This window comes from Lissotriton helveticus, chromosome 7 (genome assembly GCF_964261635.1).
Source record: "Lissotriton helveticus chromosome 7, aLisHel1.1, whole genome shotgun sequence".
In the NCBI taxonomy this organism is placed as follows: Eukaryota; Metazoa; Chordata; class Amphibia; order Caudata; family Salamandridae; genus Lissotriton; species Lissotriton helveticus.
In genome coordinates, this window is record NC_136068.1 from 461,564,600 (window position 1) to 461,576,812 (window position 12,213).

Here is a 12,213-nt window from a genome sequence, read left to right on the forward strand (position 1 = left end):
GACCAGTTTATGGGTCAAGTGTATTATATTTTTTTAAATTTTTTTTTAAACTTTCTTTTTCAGTTTATACATCATAAACAATAACACATAACTGGCATCAAATCAGTGTATGTAAGCAGATCGATGACCTCATTAGCGGCACTTAGGACTACAGGCGGCATCAGGGAGGGAACGGACTCATGGGGAAGGGATACAATAGCATACAATTAAAGCACCGTGAGAAAGGAACCAGGCATGGCGCTGATGCAGGTGGTGAATATCACTGGGGTCCACCCCCTTGCCCCCGTCAGACCCAAACCCAACGGGCGTGTCCAACCCACTGCTCCCACTTTCAGTTGTGTCGTGTGAGGAGAGCTCCTCTTCTGCCAGCCCCGACGCACACATAACGTGCCAGGCCATTAAATAGTCCTGCAGCTTCTCATCCCTCCGAGTGAGTTGCATGTGAGTTTCCTCGGCTAGGGACCACTCCCGTACATCTCTGAACCAAGTGGGCACCTCCGGGGCCCTCTGCCCCACCCAAGTTATCGCCAACCTGCGCCTTGCTAGTACCAACATTAATTGTAGGAATTTATTCGAAAGTTTCTTTTTCTTGGGTTTCCAGACTAGCGCAAGCAGACAATGCAGGGGTTTGAGTGCCATCCGAAGGCCTGTAGCTGCGACTATTCTCTCCACCACCCCCACCCAGAATTGCCTAAACAAAGGGCAGTCCCAGGCTAAATGTAAGAAGCCTGCTTTCTCAGCGTTACATCTAGGGCATCCGTCTCCTCTATCCCCAGAGATACGCTTCAGGGATACTGGGGTTAGGTAGGTGCAGTGTAAACAATTTAAGTGCGGCAGTTTAAACCTTGCGTTGCATGAGACCTTGCACGTGAGGGAATCTATGCGCGTCCATTTTCCCTGGACTAGTGGAGCGCCGAGATCTGCCTCCCAGGCTGCCCGGGACGGTGGCACCGGGGGGGTTGAATCATGTTTCATGGCCTTATAGAGGGGAAAAATCAGTTTACGCCCCTTGCCACAGGAAAGGAGGATGTCCAAAGTGTGGGTCAGTGGTGGAGCGTCAGGGTACTGGGGCCAGGTGACCTTCACCACATCCTGGAGTCCCTGGAAGTGCAGATATTGTCCCCGTCCAAGGCCTCTTCTGCCTGCTTGTAAGTAAGGAAAGACTTGTTATGGAAAAGGTCAGCCAGAACTTCTCAGCCCCCCTCCCTCCAGGAGTAAAAGGACATGTACTGCTCCATGTCGATGAAGGGGGCCAGTATCTAGATCGGGAGGTCCCTGTGAAAGGGTGCCCTCCGTAAGACTCTCTCAACAAACCGATGCCATATACCGGCTGTTGTCGCACAACATAAGGAAGGGACGTGTCCGCCCCCTACCCTGCATCAGGGCAACCTGTAGCATCTGAATATCCACCCTACCAGAGAGGAGGCGTGTCTCCCAATTGCCAGCGTCTGTAAACCAACGGGTCGCATGTTGTAACTGGGCCGCATAATAATATAGATTGAAGCGTGGAGCTTCAAGGCCCCCCTCCTCATAGCTGCGGGCACCGGTGTGAAGAGCCACCCTACTGCGTTGGCCGGCCCACAGCAGGGACGTGAGAAGCGTATTGAGAGTGCTGAAGACTCGTGGTGGGAGCGGACACAGTGAGTTCTGGAGGACATATAATGTCATAGGAAGCATTACCATCTTGGCGACGGCCAGCCGTCCCATCAACGAGAGTGGTAGAGAATTCCAAAAAGACACTGACCGCTGTAAGGACGCGATTATACGATCCACATTCTGGGCTAGCGTCTGTGTGTCCGTCGGAGCCACCTGTATTCCAAAAATAACGGAACCCCTCCCGTTCCCAGCGCAGCCCGAGGTCTGGTAGGTCTCCCAAGGGAACCGAATCCAACCCCGCCAGTGGAAAGATCAGGGACTTACTGTGGTTAAGTCGTAACCCCGACACCTCCCAAAACCGGTCTAAGTGTTGCAGCAGTATCGGCTATGTGTCCTGGGGAGCGGTCAAATAGAACAAGGCATCGTCCACATACAGGGAAATAACGTTGCACGTGTCCCTCGCCCTGATACCCCACTGCTCCATATCTGTTCAGACCCAAACAGCGAGGGGCTCTATGGCTAGGGCAAATAGTAGCAGCGAGAGGGAACACCCCAGGTGTGTACCCCCTCCCAGCCGCCACTCCTCAGACAGTGCGCCCCCAAGTATCACCCTGGCACGAGGGGCCGTTCACAAGATGCGAATCCAGTGACAAAAATTGGGTCCGAGCCCCATAGCACGGAGGACCTCAAGGAGATAACCCCAATCGACTGTGTCGAACGCCTTGGCGAGGTCAATGGACACCAACACCATCTGCTCCACCTGACCACGTACCTCATGTAGAATGTGATTCAACTGCCACAGATTCATAGCCGAATTACGTCCTGGTATGAAACCGCACTGGTCCTCGTGGACCAAGTGAGTCATGAACGGCACTAAGCGCGTTGCCAGGAGCTTGCACAAGATCTTAATGTCTGTATTGATCACCGTAATCGGTCGATACGATGAAGGCTCGTGGGCGTCATGCATATTTACCCCAGCGTCATGCTTGGCGGGAGAATCCCGCTCTCAAATGCCTCAAGATAAACCTGCAATAGGAGTCGGGGGAGTGTACCCTCGAAAGCCTGATAAAACTCAGGAGGGAATCCGTCACTTCCCGGGGACTTGACTCTCAGCAGGCGCTGCAGGGGGATGCGCACCTCACCAAGAGTTAGAGCTTCATCAAGGTCCTCCTGCACCGACTTGGGGATAGACCACAGGATCAATTTCCGAAGGTAAGGGAGATTAGACGTCTCGGTAACAGTGGGGTCCATAGCTTACACCTGCTGGAGATGAGACCGAAGGACCCGCAGCAGTCCAACTTCAGAGTGGACCAAGCCCCCGTAGGCCCCCGTGGGGCCACAATCCTCTCCAGGGCCCTCTCCCGTCGAAGAATCCAGTCAAAAAGTCGACCCAATTTATCTCCCTCCCTATGGAGACGCTGCCTGTATTGTGTGAGGGTATATTTATCGAGTCTATCCAGAATATTGTGGATGCGTGTCCGAGGGGAAACGACCTTTACAACGACCCATTCACAACGAAGGGCCTGAACCACGACTCCTTAACAACGACTGAACATGAATCATGAGTCTTTTAACCACTAATGCATTTACAACTAGCTCTGGCCAGTAGATGGCACTCTTGGATTGTATATGAAAGATGTATTACTATTGCGCTAAAATGATGGATGGCTGTATTTTATATGGTTTTGTAGAGTGAATGTTTTGTTTTTTAACCGAATATGTTTAGGAAACCGTTTTCTAAAATAGTGTTTACTATGAGAAAACGTGTTTGAATTTCGTTGTAAATGCATTAAAGGTAAAGGCATACTCGCCGTAAAAATGAAAATTACTTTAAAATGTAAGTATTTTGGTAAGTATTAAAGGTAAACGGTATTAAAGGTACGTGTAAAATATATATATATGTGTCTGTATATGTATATATAGGGTTGCAAGTGTATTTTTAAGGGTTTAGGGTGAGTATGGGTTTTTGGGTTGCAAGGGTAATATTGGGATTTAAGGTGGGTATGGGTTTTTGAGTGGCAAAGGTACTTTTTACGGTTTGGGTGGGCACGGGTATTTTTAGGGTTAAGCTGGGTATGGTTTTTGGGTGGGAAAGGTAATTTTAGGATTTAGGGTGGGTGTGGGTTTTTGGGATTGCAAGGGTAATTTTAGGGGTTAGGGTAGACATAGTTTTTGGGTAGCAAGGTTAATTTTAGGATTTAGGGTGGTTATGGGTCTTTAAGATTGCAAGGGTATTTTTAGGATTTAGGGTAGGGATGGGTTTTTGGGTGGAAAGGGATTTTTAAGGGATTCAGGTGGGTGTGGGTTTTTGGGTGGCAAAGGTAATTTTAGGGTTTTGGGTGGGTATGGGTTTTTGGGTGACAAGGGTAATTTTAGGGTGGGTATGGATTTTGGGTGGCAGGGGTAATTTTAGAGTTTAGGGTTGGTATGGGTTATTGGAATTGCAAGGGTATTTTTAGGGTTTATGGTGGGTGTGGGTTTTTGGGTGGAAAAGGAATTTGTAGGGTTTAGGGTGGGTATAGGCTTTTGGGTGGAAAGGGAATTTTAAAGGTGTGGGGTGGGTGTAGGTTTTTTGGGTGGAAAGGTTTTTGTATGACATTAATAGTGAGTATAGGTGTGTGTGTGTATATATAGTGTTAAAACTTACCAATATTCACTTTACAACACATATGTCTTTCGCATGCATGCCTTTACCACGAAATTCAAGGGTTTTACAGGTACATACAAACCCATTACCCACACATACATGTATGTATGTATGTGTATATATGTACACACATATATATATATATACATATGGGTTTAAACTTACCAGTAAAATAGATACATTAATGGGCTAAAGGCAAGTGAGGTAAAGGCATAGTAGTTGTAAAAGATAGTTGTTGTTAAAACTTTAGTGGTTTAGACTAAGTAGTGGTTAAGGAGTAGTTATTTAGACTGTAGTTGTTCAAGTGGTAGTTGTTCCATCATACAACCGTGTCCGAGTGTCATGTTCCCCCGCTCTCGCCATAGTGTCGTGGGCCTCAGAGGTCTGTAATTGTAAGAGGCGGCTTTCCGCCTCCTGTAGCTCTCGTTGGAGCTGCTTACAAGCCCCATAGGTTAGGCTCATGCACGTCCCCCTCACCACCACTTTTAGGGCATCCCATTTCGTGGCTAGTGAGAGACCCCCCCCAGTTTATTTCTTTATTTATTTTTTTATTTATTGAAGTTTTGTATAGCGCTAGCTGGACCCGAGGGTATCAGAGCGCTTCACAGCAAATACAGATATGCAGTAAATGATAATAAGCAAGACAGGAATCAAGAACAACAAGCAGGAAATAGAGTCAGTACGACAGTCATAGGGACTTTGACCGTCCGGCGTGGGGGCCTCCTTAGGCACCAGAGTGTTCAAGGAAGAGGGCTTTGAGTAGCGATTTGAATTGCGGGAATGAGACGGTCATTCTGATGTGGGGGGGGGATGGCGTTCCAGATCCTGGGGGCATTTCCCGCAAAGGATTTATTCGAGGTTTTGCGTTTCTGTGATTTCAGAGGGATGAGTAGTAGTGTGTTGGAGCTTCTGAGGTTCCTGGATTGACCCGCCCTTTTGAGTTTGGAGGCCAGGTATTCCGGTTTGCCTGTATGCAGGGCTTTATGTGTGAGGCAAGCTGTGCGGAAGTTGGCTCGTTGGTCAATCGGGAGCCATTTCAGTTCTTTGAGTGCTGGAGAGATGTGGTCAAATTTCTTAGTTCCTGTGACCATTCTTGCTGCTGCGTTGAGGGTGGAGGTGAGAGGTCCTAGGTGCGCCTTGGCAGTTCCAGTTAGCACTGCGATGCCATAGTCAATTCTGGAGAGCACAAGTGCCTGCGTGGCCTGTTTCAGGTCTTTGGGGGGGAGGAAGGGTTTGATTTTGTATAGGAGTTTCAGGTTCAGGAACGCGCTTTTGGCGGTTTTAGAGATGTGTTTGTTCATGTCCAGTTTGGGATCGAGAGTGATTCCTAGGGATTTAGCGGAGTCTGTTGGCGTTAGAGAGACGTTGAGGGCATTTAAGGCTTTGAGCCATTCCACTATTTGTGGGTTTTCATCTTTGTTCGAAATTAGGAGAACTTCTGTTTTTTCTTCATTCAGTTTGAGGTGATTGGCTGCGAGCCACTGTTGGACCTCCACGAGTGTCGCATTAAGTCTGTGAATGTCTGCAATCGAAGTGGTTTTCAAATAGAGTTGTGTGTCGTCCGCGTAAAGGTGGAAGGGGATGTTGGAGTTCCTTAGAAGTGAGGTGAGGGGTTCCATGTAGATGTTGAAGAGTTGTGACGAGAGTACTGACCCTTGAGGGACTCCTCTGCTGACGGGGAGGGGGTCAGATTCGAAGTTGTTGATCTTTATTTTTTGAGTGCGGTTGTTCAGAAAAGAGGAGAACCATTTTAAGACTGTCTTTTCGATGCCCGCTCTCTCTCGGAGGGCGTTGAGTAGGAGGGTATGATCCACTGTGTCGAACGCAGCCGAGAGGTCGAGGAGGATGAGAAGGCTACATTGGTTGGAGTCGAGTGACATGTGCAGATCAACTAGGACATTTAGGATTGCGGTTTCAGTACTGCAGCCTTTCCTGAACCCTGATTGGTGTGGATCCAATAGATTAGAATCCTCAAGATGTTGGGTTAATTGTGAAAGCACGCATCTTTCAAGAATTTTGGCTAGGAACGGAAGGTTCGAGACCGGTCTAAAGTTGTTCAAGTCCGTGAGATCCAGGCCAGGTTTTTTCAGAAGTGGTGTGACTTGACCTAGTTTAAGGCAGTCAGGGATGAAACCCTCGTTCAAGGAGCTGTTGATGATCTTGGCCCAGATAGGGGCTAGAGTGCTTTTCAATTCCTTTGTCAGTCTCGAGGGAAGTTGATCGAGGGAGTGAGATGAGGGTTTAGCGGTGGCGATAAGATTGCTTATCATTTCTTCCTTAATCGGCTGGACAGATGCCCAGAGGATAGATGGGGTTAGTGGAGGGTTGAGGTTGGGTGCAGGGCTCGTGCTGAATGAGCGATCAATTTTGGCGATTTTTTCATTGAAAAAGCTTGCAAAGTTTAAGCATTGGGTCTTGGATGCTACTAGGTTGGCTGCCTTAGGGATGGAAGTTTGGTTCCTAATAATGTTGAAGAGTTCTTTAGGGCGGTTTTTGGCATTGTCTAGTGCGGAGCAGAAGAAAGATGACTTTTTGCTCTTGATGTGGGTATAATAGTTTTTGCGTGCTGTCTTGAGTTGGTCTCGATGGAGGGCGGTGGGGTTGGTCCTCCAGGTTCTTTCCATGGCTCTTAGATGTCTTCTTTCCTCATTGATGTCAGTAGAGAACCAAGAGCTAGAGGGGATGCTTCTGGATTTTTTTAGTTTTAGAGGTGCCAGCTGATCCAGGGCGAGTTCCAGATTCGAATGGTAGAGCGAGGTGAGTTCCGAGGTAGAGAGGGACTCCGTCGTGTTCGGGAGGAGTGTGGAGAGACCTTCTTCAAGTTAAGGTCAGTTATGGCAGTTTCTATGTGGTGCTTCCCCACCTGGTCCTCAAGAATCTCCGTTGGTAACCTCCAGGTCCGGGGGCGACATACCGGGGGCCCCTCAGTATTACATTTAGGGTGAGTAGATTATTCAAGTGGCTAGACCTGCAGGTCTGGTCAAATTTTTCATGATTTTTCTGGAACTTCTTGTCCCCAAAATGCTAATATGGCACAGAATAGCACAATAGTGAATATGAGGGCTGTTCTGGCCCAACAGTCAAGCGCAGGAGTGGTAATAATGAAATGCATGGAAACAGCAATGAATAGGAGAGGTAAGGAGTTAATATTCAGGTGAGATAACAGTGAGAGGAAATAGACATGACAGAGATGTTGAAATCATAGTACATTTCCGGGAACATGGCGAGTGCAGAGAGAAGTTGTTACCAGGAGATCAAAGGACTGACTCCACAGTGACTCCAGTCAGACTTCTCACTTGATACCAAGTCCCTATGTGTCAACACATTTCCCCATAGGCATGGAATGGCTAAGACCCTCTAATACCTTAAGCCCATTATTTCAAATGTTGCATGTTATGTGTTTTTCATATAGCGCACACTTATCACTTACTTGGTCTTTTTGAGCATGGGGGAGGGGTAGTTTTACCACTTGAGCAGGTGTGGATTTTCAAAAAATGTGGCCAAAAAGCTGCACCATTTCCAGGCAGTTTTGAAAGGACCTGCACGAAGTACTAAAAACAAAATCCACGACTGATGTGTGATGCTCATCTAATACAGGAGGGTTTGGAAGTCTTCCTCTCAAGAAAAGTCTGAAACCATGGGCCATATTGTCCATTTAAAGCACCATTTTCAATGATCTTGACTAAAAGGCATGGGTTGTATAGACAGTTCTAAAGAAGCATCATTAAACATTACAATACAATAATTTTTGTGATGTGCCTGATTAAACTGCTCATCCTCAGTGGTTTCGATTTACCTAAAACACGCATAGATTTTATGAACAGTTCACATACACTGGGTATACAATTTATAATATATGGACGGGATGTATGTCACTACAACGCATGCTTTTACAACGCATGCCATTACGACGCAGGTTTTACAACGCAAGTCGTTACAACGACTTGCGTTGGGGGGCGCTGGATAGAGAATAGTTTAATTTATTGTTTCAGCTCCAGTCCCCGTGGATAGTAGGGAAGGTGTTGGATAGTAATTAAACTATTCCCTATCCTAGAGCGCCCCCCCAGCGCAATTCGTTGAAATAACTTGCGTGGTAAAAGTTGCGTCGTAATGGTAGTGCGTTGTAAAAGGTGCGTTGTAAAGGATGTTTCCCATATGGACGCATGCCACTCCTGACATATCTGATTTTATTATTAAAGGCAACCTCAGATGTATCTAGCCACCTGCTATAAAGAAATGACAGAGTTGTTCAAACGGAAATCTAAAGCAAGACTCTCAGCATCATTGCAACTGCAGCTTAAACGAAGCAGCAAAAATGAAAAGTAGCCTTTTATTCGTCTGGTCTTCTTTTCCTGACAGTAACGTTTATAAGAAAATAGAGATATTTATGGGAACATATTTAGTTTTTGCACGTTAAAGGTCATTACAGTAAAAATAGAACTACACACTGCGAGTCCCATCATTTTTAGGTCTCGCCTGTCAATGCGCATGCGCATTGAGCAGAGCGAGACTATGGGGGCTTAAACAAAGCTCACCTACACTGGCGATTCACTGGCGATTTGATGAAGTGCATGTGCACTTTTAACTCAATGCGCAAGCGCAATTAGTTAAAATGCGCGTGCACAGCATCAAATCGTCAGCTTAGTGCCGCCAGCAGCTCTTCCCGCTCCGCCCCCTGCTGCATCAAAGGCTTGGCGCACTGCCTCAGCCCAGCCATTCTCCTCCCCTAATTACCCCCTGCTGCATCAAAGGCTTTTTCACAGCCGGCCGGCCGTGCTTTCAGTTTCACGGCTGGCCGGCCGTGCTGTATCTCAGCAGTGTTGTGTGCATCGCGCAGCTTCCACTTTTGTAAAGTCAAAGTGAGTTTTATGACATTGCATGCATAGAGTGTGCTGGAGTGGAAAGTTTACATCTTTCAAATTTGTAGTGTTTGTGCTCGTTGTCATTGAGTATCTGTCGTCTTCTCAACTGCTTGCACTCTTGCATTTTCTATTAACACTTCTACTTTTCCTTGCTCGATTTGTCTTTGCTTTGAACGTTTTTGCCTCCGTGCAATTTCAGTCAAAGCTTCAGCAATGACACTGAAGAGTGCTTGAGCAAATGAGCTTAAAATCCTCGGCGCAAGACGAATAGCCAATTAAGTCCGGGGAAAAGAAATGCTCCGTAATAGAGATTGATGACTCGCTTTATGTACGGCCTCAGAAAGGATTGGAATCATTTAAATTAATATATTCAAGTACGGTTTTAAAAAACAGCCGTTTTGGTTTCTTGGCATTTAGTCGAGTATTTAGTTTGTGTTGATGAGCCATACATTCTCCCTCTAACAAGCAAGGATGCATTTATTCTCGCGCTGCCTGCTGCTTCCCTTCAAGTAATCACCTCCCTACTTAAAGCAAGCATTGGCATAGCCAATAGGTCTCGCTTTTGGGACCTTATAATAGTTTAGTGTCCAGCACAGTATCCTTGTTTTTTAAACGCAGCGCTTACAAACAGACAGCATACACAAAAGCTTTCTCAAAATACAGCATGAGAGAATTCTTCACACACACAGACACACACGCACGCACTCACACACACGCATGCACTTGCAAACAGACTCACATGCATGCACTCACATACACACACACCACATGCACACACATGCACACACACACACACATGCACACACACTCACACTCACATGAATACCAGACACACATGCACACAACTAGCACAACTAGCGGCAGGCTCAAACACAAAGTAAATATTAAATAAAAAACAACATGTAATCTTTTACAGGGATTACACTGCCACTGACAAAGGTAAACAAAAGTTAGCTCAGGATCTGCAACACTGCATGTTCTTCTCTTCGCTCAAGTTTGACTTGCAACTGTGGGGAGAGGGCGGTGTATTCGCCAGAGCACTTCCACCTCATAATCTGGAATCATAAATCACCCCGCCCTCCCTCTCCCCATTGTTCGGCTCCCATTTCCTCTAAAGTTCAATTCACAGTTTCTGTATTTTGTGGTCGCCTTTACATAGTACATTACACAGTGAGTTACAGCCCTCATTTCACGACAGGTGACACTGTTTCAAGCTGTTTTCAAGCTTTATTACAAATCACAAAAAGATGTTAATATTTCACTTCTGTTCTTGGATTTTCGTCACAATAAAAAACACTGAATATAATCTTCACAAAAGTTATTTACAAAAGTTTAAGCTATTGCCATTATAAATTAAATACAGTATTTAACAATTTAACAAAAAAAATAAAAGCCATTGTTATTTGTAATATTAATACATCTAAGTCACGTAAATAAAAAACATGTTGCATTACAAATGCTATAGGTGTCACATTTGCGAAAGTTATAACTATTGGAATTGTAAATGACAGAGCTATTAATTTAGCTATTTTAACAAACACATACATAAAAAAAATGTAATTTATAAGACCAATAGCTCAAACTTTCCTAATGCGCGACCTATTGCATTTCCAATGCTTGTTTAATTCTGACTTTCATTAAGGTGTTCTAATAACTTTCGCTAAACATTTCTCACTGCTTTTTGATGTGTTTAGTTTTACACTAAATTATGCTTTTATTCTTAAAGTCTGCAGCTATACGATCTCATTCATATTAAAGTGCTAGACACTAAGGATTTAGGCAGGTTATAGGAAGGGTGACGGTTGTGACCGTGTATTATAAGGAATAAAATAACCGCTGACATACATTTTAAGGATACCGAAAGTCACCTTGAAGTACCATAACCTTATAAACAAACTCCTTGGTGACATGCAATATCCTTATAATGCACAGCAGTGCGCACTTTATTCCATATATCATGGCCTCCTAACAATCTTTAAGGTATAAATAGCATCCTTCTTCACTTCTACTTTCCATCTCCTTCGTTATTCCCACCTTGCTCCTGACATGTAGAATTTTAGCCGGTATATCATTACTATTTACTTGGAATATGCAGAGTAGGGAAATGGAAGGTTACACAGATCTCATACTCAGTAGACAGCAGGGCTATCCCTCAATTTAGACTGACCTCATAGATTCAGAAGCTAAAGATCCCACGTTGACTCAGACAGCAGCCATATCCATCAGTTAAGGCAGTTTTACAGACCCTTGCCTCCGAAAGCAATACTGTAAATAAGATCATATAAAGTATTATCAATTGATAGGTTGTAATGCAGCAACATGAACCTTCAAATAACATTCACAGCACAATGTAATCTCCAGGTCTCCAAATAATACTCCTTAAATACCAGTTTCAAATATAACATGGGCCTACAATATGTTTGTCTCCACATATCAGCTTGTCATCTTCTGAACAAGAGCACATTTGGTCCTCAAATACCAGCTTTGTTTTGGGTTGACCAGAACTCAAACCTCCCAGAAAAGGGTTTGGATTTGTAATCTAATATTTTGCCATATAAACTAGATTGTTATTGCAAATAAATCCATACATTTTGTTTTCAAATAACATCTTGCATTTTCATCGATTTATTCACATGCATTACTGCCCCACTTCGATAGAATTTAATTCACATGTCGAGGTGTCCATAAGATGCTAGTGATGGACACCAGTTGCCAGGGATGCCCCACTGGTGCAAGGATGTGTATAAAAACAAATATGTGACCAGCATGTACCAGTGACTTTATTATCTTTTAATCTTCGCCCCTCACTTGATTTTGCTCTTTTTTTTGTTTTACTATTCTTGCCACAACAATGTTTATTTGTCTTACTCTTACCACTTTGCTCTTTCATTTCTTCCCTTTCCTCCTTCTAGGATCTTACATTGCATACCACCATGCAGGATCCTGCAGGACTTCCTACCTATAATTTTCTGCAGGGACTCCCTCTCTAAGTTCTTGCTGGGCCTCATTCACAGTGTTTCTTCCTGTCTAGGTTCCCTACAGGCTTCCCCTCTTTCTATGTTCTTGCATGACTATTCTTTCTCTAGTTTCTTACAGGGTTCCCTCTGT

At 44.9% G+C, this 12,213-nt stretch overlaps 1 protein-coding gene across 1 annotated transcript in view; it reads left to right on the plus strand.

The window, feature by feature from the left end:
* The window catches only part of LOC144769117 (zymogen granule membrane protein 16-like), a 46,939-nt gene that overhangs the window by 30,763 nt on the left and 3,963 nt on the right, over positions 1-12,213 (plus strand). The gene's annotated exons all lie outside the window — the stretch shown is intronic.